Source organism: Cupressus sempervirens, chromosome 8 (genome assembly GCF_028749045.1).
Source record: "Cupressus sempervirens isolate cs-2001-9-10 chromosome 8, ASM2874904v1, whole genome shotgun sequence".
Classification (NCBI taxonomy): Eukaryota; Viridiplantae; Streptophyta; class Pinopsida; order Cupressales; family Cupressaceae; genus Cupressus; species Cupressus sempervirens.
The window spans coordinates 495,528,622-495,538,452 of NC_143125.1; positions in this window are offsets into that span (position 1 = coordinate 495,528,622).

Genomic DNA, 9,831 nt, shown 5'->3' on the forward strand with positions numbered 1-9,831 from the left:
AAAGCTTGACAACCTTGAAAGCTAAAGATAGGAAAGATCAATATTTCTATTGCTAATGAAGGTAATTTTGTTTAGATGAACAAGTTTTATGATTTGTATAATAGTTTCGAGAAAGATCATATTGATATATCTGCTATGAGATATATTTAAGAAAACAATCTAAAATCAATGGATCTTGAGAGCATAATAAACCAGAAAGTCTATGAGAGACTCATTCAGAAGAAGGCTCCTACAAGAGAAGAAGATCTAGATCTTTGGAAGTCTATCCTTAGAACTATTCGTAAGACTGATAATGAAGAAGAAATCAAAATACTATTGTTCAAATAACCTCATACCATACTTGAGGAATAAATTGAGACCATTTTTATTCATGGTTGTTGAAAAGGATAAGCTAAGAAGTGAAAATATAGCAACAATTAGTCAAATGATGACAGAGTCAAAGGAAACATCTCCTCCAGCTCCTAAAACCTCAAAAGTGTTAGTGAGTAGTGACACCATGCAAATTGATCAAACCAATGTTACCATTAACATTCAAGATACCAATCCATTTGGTGGTTCCAAACCTATTGAACCAAACACTAAGGATATTGAGGATAAGTTGAGACAAACTAAAGAAGAGAAAAGACTACTTGAAGAAGAAAAGAAGAAAATAGAGGAAGCCAAGTAGAAATTGCTTGAGGAAGAAAAGAGAAGAATTGCAGAAGAAAATATGAAAAAGAAAACTAAGGAAGATGAAAAGAAGAGATTGGAAGAGAAAGAAGAAGAAGAGAGAAGAACAAATGAAGAAGAAAATAAATAGAGGGAGGATGATACTAAACCATCTAGTTCATCCACTCTGCTCTCTCCTGCCAATTTAGCTATTGATGATGATGATCAAACAGATCTAATCTCATTCCTATCCAAACTTCAAAAATGCTTACAGGATGGGAAAGCTTTGTATATTAAGTGTACCTTATCATACAAAATAACTGAAGACATTGATAGTTAGAAGTAAAGATCAGTTAGTTAGAGGCTTTATCCAACCAAATGTAGTATCCATCTTACAAAGTAGATGATTTTGAAAGACAAGTGTCCATTAGTCAGTGTGACATTAGGAAACTAGAACTTCAGAAGGAACACATCTTGAAAAGGATATTAGATTTCAAAGAAACTATTGCTCTAAAATTATCTTTTGTTGAGAAACAGTTAGAGGAACATGTCACGGCCAAAGACACATATTCTAAATTTGTGTATTTAGATCTTAATGCAATTGAGATTGCATTATATGCTTTATGTGCAATTCTCACCTCAGGTGAGTCCACCAAGGAGAAATGGACTAAGGATATGGATAGTCTGAAAGCTAATTTGGATGTTTGCATGAAGATCATATCAGCATAAGGAAGGACAACATTTTTGGACTTCTTTGGATAGATCTTCACATTTTGACCTTTGTCATTGATGTCAAAGGGGGAGAAATACATATGAAAATTATGAATCAGGTTTAGAAGATAAAAGTGTTAAGTTTATTGTAAGGGGGGGCATATTTAAAGATGCATAAATTGTACCAAATGTTATATAAGGTGTTATTTATTCTTGTGGTGTTAAGTTTTTGTCACTTATCCAATTTTACCTATTTTGTTGCCATCAATGCCAAGGGCGGAGGTTGTTGAAAATTGGATAATAGTAATATGTAATTGTTGTCATTTATGGAAACACATGATGTACATGTTCATAGAAAACCTCTGAAATAAAGATACTTAGTGTTTGGTAATAAAAAAATAGTATAAGTATAGAATTTTATTTGCAGCAATGTATTATTTTGTTTATAACCTATTACTGCCATAATATTATGACTAGAAGAGTTACATGGAGATAGTATATATGTTAGTGATGATGTGTATAATCTTGGAAGTCAGTATTGTTAGAATTCTTTAGAATAACTGAGGGGGGGGGAGGTGAGTCAGTTATCCAAGGTCCAAATGCCCTAATAATACTTTTTCTCAAATTATAGTGAATCGTTAAACTTTTCATCCATCCAAGCTTAAAATAATCATCCTAGCAAATTATAGGAAATCAATATGTAGGAATAAAACATGTAAGATCAACACATGACACAATGATTTACGTGGAAACCTAATTTGGGAAAAACCACCACTAACATGCTACTTGATTTTCACTCTTTTGAAGTGATGCCATGTTGAAGGCCTGCCCTGTTAAAGGCTTACAACACACTGTTAAATGTGACCTTGTTAGAGGATTTAACCATACTGTTAGGAATGGGCCTGATCAAAGGACTTTAGAACATTCTCTTGCAATGTCACCCTGTCAAAGGATTTACAGCATGGCTATTAAACCAACCTAAGTCCATAGGATTTAAATTATCTGTTACAATTGCTAGAAAGTAACAATAATGGCTTTTTGATTTGATATAAATTATAACATAATTTGCAAATTTCAGATCACTCTTCAGTTCAATCCTTTTGCTTGGCTTTGATCACTTCAACTCTGACATCTTGTCATGTCAAGCTTTGTCTCCTTGAGTCTTCTTACTCATCAAACCAATGCGATCATATCTGTGGTCATCTGTTGAAGTAGAGTAACTGTGCTTTCTTACTCCTTAGTACCTCCTTCAGCACTTTATGCTTTCATGCTTGACCTCCTCTCCTTTTTCTTCGTGACCTTGTGACTCCTTAAATAGAAATCTGGTTTGCCTTTGTCACTCGATTCTTCCTCTCCAACTTTAGGGTTTCAAATAGATTAGGTAAGATACAATGTATCTACCCCAAATCTTGCTCTTATCTAGAAACTTAATCTAGAGTCCAGTTGTATTCTCCAAAAATGTTCTACATGGTGTTCTGTGCCACCAACTCATTACTCTTATCTTCTATTTGATTCACAGAATTCAAAATAACAACCTTGTCAGCTTAGGTCTGACGAATCTTGGATTTTTGAAATAATGTAGCAACTTGGCACTATTGGTTTACTGATGCTTGGCACCTCTATGTTACTCAGCACTTGTTTCTACTTGGCATGTGTATCTACTCGACACTTGATTTTGCTTGGCACTTACTGAAGTTGAACTTGGTCGGCTTCAACTAGGAATTTGTTCAGCACTTACTAGCTTGCTTGGCTCCCTCTCTCTAATGAACTTAGTTAGGCTTTCACAAATGACTTAGCTAAAACTTTACAGCTTTGATATGTTTCAATGTGTCCATTCTCTGTGTTATGTCATCAATACACTTTTTCATCAATGGCTTAGCTAATCCTTGTACTTCATTACAACATCATAACTTCAACCTTTCTCTAGATGTTCTAGTTACATCTTTATTGATTGCCTCCTCCTTTTCAATCAACCAATTGATAGTATTTGGATCACTAAAGCAATTGTCATTCCTGCAAGTAGAAATTTTGACATCAATGACAAAACAATGATTCAGAACATTCTTTACTAGTTCTATATGATCATTTCCAACAATCTCCCTCGTGATCTTTTCAATCATTTCCAACAATCTCCCTCTTTGGCATTGATGGCAAACCAAACTGATCAATTGATTAACTTAGTTACCCCAAATATTGTATACGTTGTCTGCTACTTTTCTTGGTTGCTTCATCCTTACTACTGATCTCATATATCTCCCTCTTTCATATATATCTCCCTCTTACTTTGTATTGATCAGTTTCCTGCATATTTCTCCCTCTTTGACATAAATGCCAAAGATGTAGCATCTTTAACATGCAAAGTATAAGCTTTGCATCTCATGTTTTCTCCCTCTATCACCATGCTTGTGACTAATTTGGAGTTTCTGCTCCTACTGTCATCCTCTACATCATTCTTCTGATATTTCAATAATTTGTTCCTGTTGATGCAGGACAACATCCTTGTTATGTTATACTGCTTGAGTTAGGAGTATTACCCTCAACTTGCCTCTAAAATATTCATAAGCATCCTTGGGCAATGGTTTGGTGAAGATATCTGCAGTTTTTTCCTTTAGGTGAATGTATTCCAACTTCACTTGTTTGTCTTCTGCCAGTTCTTTGACATAGTGATACTTGATTGCAATATGCTTGATTTTTGCATGCATTACTGGATTTTTGGATATGTTTATAGCACTTGTATTATCACAATACAATATCACAGATTTTGTTACCTCTTCTTTCATTCCTTTCAATAGATGTGTGAGCCACATAATGTTTGTGCAATTGACTACTGCTGCCACATATTCTGATTTTCCAGTGGACTGGGATGTGCATGTTTGTTTCTTGCTAGTCCAAGTAACTAGCCTTTTACCTAAAAATAATGCACCTCCACTTGTGCTTTTTTTGTCATCAATGTTGCCTCCCCAATCTACATCTGTATATGCATTGAGCTCAAACTCTCCATTCTTTTTGTAGTATAGACCAAAGTTATCAGTTCCTTTGAGATACCTCATTATTCTTTTTACTGCTATGAATTTATTTTCTTTGGGATTAGCAGAGAATCTAGCCACTATCCCAACTGCTAATGCTAGTTCTGGTTTGCTATGTACAACATATTGTAGTTTTCCAATCATGGATCTGTAGATTGTTTGATTGACTTCAACTGATTCATCATTTTTGGATAGCTTATTTCCTATTACCTTTGTTGTGTTGACTTGTTTGGAGTCCTCCAATCTAAACATTTTAAGTATCTCTTTGATGTACTTTGATTGTGTCACAAATATACCATGTTTTAGTTGATGTACTTGCAATCCAACAAAAAATTTGATCTCTCCAAACATAGACATCTCAAACTCATGTTTCATTTTGTCAGCAAAGCCTTTGCAAAGCACTTCCTTTCCTCCAAAAACTATGTCATCCACAAAGATCTCAAATACAATAATATCCTTACCTTCTTTTGATTTGATGTACATGTTGTTATCATCAGTTCTTTCAAATCTTATTTGCACTAGATATTTGTGAAGTCTCTCATACCATGCTCTGGGTGCTTGTTTCAAACCATAGAGTGCTTTATGTAATTTACAAACCATATCCCTATTATTCTCATCAACAAATCCCTCTGGTTGTTTAATATAGACTTCCTCTTCTATTATACCATTTAAAAAAGTAGACTTTACAGCCATATGATAGACTTTAAAACCTTTATATGCAACATATGCACGTAAAGTTCTTACTCCTTCTATTCTAGCAATAGGAGCGAATGTTTTCCCATAGTCTAATCCTTCTTATTGAGCATAACCCTTGCATACTAGTCTAGCTTTATTTCTAGTAATCTCACCATTCTCATCTAGCTTGTTTCTAAGTACCCACTTGGTGCCAATCACATTCTTGTCAACTGGTCTGGGAACTAAACTCCAGGTTTTGTTCTTCTTTATTTGATCAATCTCTTCTTCCATAGCTTTATACCAATCATCATCTTGTAATGCACCATATACTATCTTAGGTTCAAGTTTGTTGATCAGAAATGATTCATGTCTTAGTCTATTCCTTGTCATTGGTCTTGCATCTTTGTCACCAATTATCTGTTCAGCAAGGTGATGTCTTCTTACGTATTTGGATAATCTTGGTTCTATCTTTGTTTCCATGTTTGATCTTTCAGATTCAGGGTCACTATGCACTAAGTTTTCAGGTTGTTCTTCATCTCTTTCATGTGTACTGACTTCAGAATCAGATTGTGCATTTTCTTCATTTTCTAACTCAGCTTCTGAATGTAACTCAGCATTCACTGGTTGTGACTCGGTTGGAACTAAAATTTTTTGTTGAGTTTCAATTTGATTGACAACATCCTTTTCAACAGGCATTCCTTCATATGAATATACAAAGGTTCTATATTCATCCATTTTCTTTGGTTCTTCAACTTGAACTTATGTATGCTCATCAAAGTTTACATTTACGCTTTCCACAATTTTGTTAGTGTTAGTATTCAAACACTTATATGCTTTACTTCTAGTGGAGTAACCAAGGAATATACCTTCATCACTTTTTGCATCAAATTTTCCATTTCTAGCATCTTTAAGGATAAAGCATTTGCAACCAAATACTTTGAAATGTTTTACATTGGGTGAGTGACCATACCATAATTCAAAAGGTGTTGTGTTTGTACCTTTCTTGACTTGTACTTGGTTTAGTGTATGAACAGCTACACTTACAGCTTCTCTCCAGTATTTTAGAGCAATAGTCTTTTCCATTATTAATGTTTTGTTACAATCAATCACAGATCTATTTCTTCTTTTAGCAATTCTATTCTGTGGAGGAGTTCTAGGAGCTGACATTTGTCTTTTGATTCCTTTGTCATTACAAAATATCTCAAATTCTTTTGATATGAATTCACCACCTCTTTCTGATCTCAGGCATTTCAAAATCTTTCCTGTTTCTTTTTCAACTCTAGCCACATACCACTTAAACATTTGAAAAGCATCATATTTTGTTTTTTGAACATAACAGTCATCATCCTGGAATAGTCATCAACAAACAACATTATGTATTTATCTCCTCTATAGCTTTGTACTTCCATTGGACCACATAAGTCAGTATGAACTAACTCAAGTACTTCTTTAGATGTATAGTTCTTACTTTTGAAACTTGACTTTGTCATCTTTCCTAGCTGACATTGTTTGCACATGATATTGTTAGGTTTTTTTAATTTAGGTAAACCTCTAACTTTCTTCATTTTACTAATACTGACCAGATTGTCAAAGTTGACATGACATAGCCTTTTGTGCCATAACCATTCATCATCAAATTTTGCAACAAAACAAGAGACATCATCCATATCAAGGTAAAACAGATTACTTCTTGTTTGATCTCCTTTTCCTATCAATTTACCATCAATATCATAGATTTTTGCAGTTTTGTTTCCAAATTCTACTTTGCATCCTATATTGCCTAACTGTGAGACACTTAGCAAATTGTAGTTTAATCCTTCAACATAGTATGCATTAGCACATGAAATTTTTTCTGTGAGCTTAATGGAGCCTTTTTCTTTTATTTGACATGGAGCATCATTACCAAATCTAACACTATTTCCATCATACTGAGTAAAGTAAACAAACTTTTGTCTCCTGTCATGTGATGTGAGCATCCACTGTCTATGATCCATCTGTCATTTTTGTTCATACATGTTACTAGTGTTGTAGGTTCTTCTTCATCAGATTGGTCCTTCATGGCTACATAAACAACTTCATCATCATTATCATCAGAATTCTCTTCAGCAATGTAACACTTATTACCTTTGTCTTTGTAATCTCTCTTATCATCTTCTCTTCTATATTTGTATTTTTTGCTTTCCTTGTAATCCTTTTTCTATGTACACCTTGCAGCAATATGTCCTACTTCATTGCAATTAAAACAAATGATAGGCATCTTACCTTTGAATTTTCCTTTGCCTTTGTAAAATCTTCTAGCTAGCAATGCTTCCAATTGTTCCACATCTTCCTCATCAATGCTACTATCACTAGATACATATTTCATTTTTCTTCCTTTCTTTGATTTCACCTATTCAACATCTTTCAGTGATAGCTTGGCCTTGAAAGCAGATTCAACATTCTCAAGTCCGTAATTGTCAAACTTAGATAACTCAAATGCAGTGAGTCTACCCACTATTCCTTCAAAACTTAGATTGTTTCCTGGTACACATCTTAGTTCTTGTATTGCTGATGCTCTAATAGCATAGATAGGGAGCAACGTTCTTAAGAACTTACTATTAACAGTATCTTCATCCAATTGACCACTCAAACATCTTATTGCACTTACCACTTCCTTTATTCTTGCGCCATACTAAGCAGCATTCTCACTTTCCTCCATTTTCATATCATCAAACTTTCCTCTGAGGCTTTCTCTTTTTGCTCTTTGGACATTCTGATCTCCTCCATATATGTATGATAGGGCTTTCCTAATTTTGAATGCAGTGTCACATCCTTTGATATCATCAAATTCAGCATAGTTGAGTGCAGAAGCAATTTTCAGCATTGTCTGATTGTGTTCCTATTTATTTTTCAAATCTTCTGCATTAAGAGTACCAGTTGGATCAACATGTTCAGTAACAATTGAATTTTGGGCATAATCTCCTATGGATCCAAGATGTAGCTTCATCAAACTTCACCATGCAACAAAGTTGTCTTTGTTGAGCTTGGGGACTTCTCTCTTAAGCATTTTGATCTTTTCTGCTTATAGTCCCTTCAAACTGAATTAGTAGTGAAGGCTCTGATACCAATTGTTAGAATTTTTTAGAATAATTAAGAGGGGGGGGGGGTGAATCAGTTATCCAAGGTCCAAATGCTGTAATAATACTTTTTATCAAATTACAGTGAATCCATAAACTTTTCATCCATCCAAGCTTAAAATAATAATCCTAGCAAATCACAGTAAATCAATATGCAGGAATAAAACATGCAAGATCAACACATGACACAGTGGTTTACGTGGAAACCCAATTTGGGAAAAACCACCAGTAACATGATACTGAATTTTTACTCTTCTAAAGTAATGCCCCGTTAAAGGCTTAAAACACACTGTTAAATGTGACCTTATTAGAGGATTTCACCATACTATTAGGAATGGGCTTGATCAAAAGAATTTAGAACATTCACTTGGAATGTCACCCTGTTAAAGGATTTACAACATGGCTATTAAACCAACCTAAGTCCATAGGATTTAAATTATCTGTTACAATTGCTAGAGAGTAACAATAATGGCTTTTTGATCAGATACAACTTAGAACATACTTTTCAGATTTCATATCACTCTTCAGTTCAGTCATTTTTCTTGGCTTTGATCACTTCAGCTCTGATAGCTTGTCATCTCAAGCTTCATCTCCTTGAGTCTTCTTACTCATCATACCAATGCAATCATATATGTGATCATCTGTTGAATCAAAATAACTGTGCTTTCTTACTCCTTAGCACCTCCTTTAGCACTTTATGCTTTCATGCTTGACCTTCTCTCTTTTTGCTTCATGACCTTGTGACTCCTTAAATAAAAATTGGGTTTGCCTTTGCTACTCGATTCTCCCTCTCCAACTTTAGGTTTTCAAATGGATTAGGTAAGATACAATGTATCTACCCCATATCTTGGTCTTATCTACAAACTTTGTCTAGAGTCCAGTTGTATTCTCCAAAAATGTTCTACATGGTGTTCTGTGCTACCAACTCATTACTCTTATCTTCTATTTGATTCATAGAATTCAAGATAACAACCTTGTCGGCTTAGATTAGATGAATCTTGGATTTTTGAAATAATGTAGCAACTCGGCACTATTGGTTTACTAATGCTTGGCACCTCTATGCTACTCGATACTTGTTTCTTCTCGGCACTTGTATCTGCTCGGCACTTGTATCTACTCAGCACTTATATTTGCTCGACACATGATTCTACTCAGCACTTGATTCTCTTTGGCACTTGATTCTGCTCGACACTTGAAGTTCACTCGGCACTTACTGAAGTTAAACTTGCTTGGCTTCAACTAGGAATCTATTCAACACTTACTAGCTTGCTCGGCTCCCTCTCTCTGATGAACTTAGTTAGGCTTTCACAAATGACTTAGCTAAAACCTTATAGCTTTGATATGTTTTAGTGTGTCCATTCTCTGTGTTATGTCATCAATACACTTTTTCATCAATGGCTTAGTTGATCATTGTACTTCATTACAACATCATAAATTCAACCTTTCTCTAGGTGTTCTAGTTACATCTTTATTGATTACCTCCTCCTTGTCAATCAACCAATTGATAGTATTTGGATCACTAAAACAATTCTCATTCCTGCAAGTAGCAAGTTTGACATCAATGACAAAATAATGATTGAGAACATTCTTTACTAGTTCCATATGATCATTTCCAACAATCTCCCTCATGATCTTTTCTATCATTTCCAACAAGT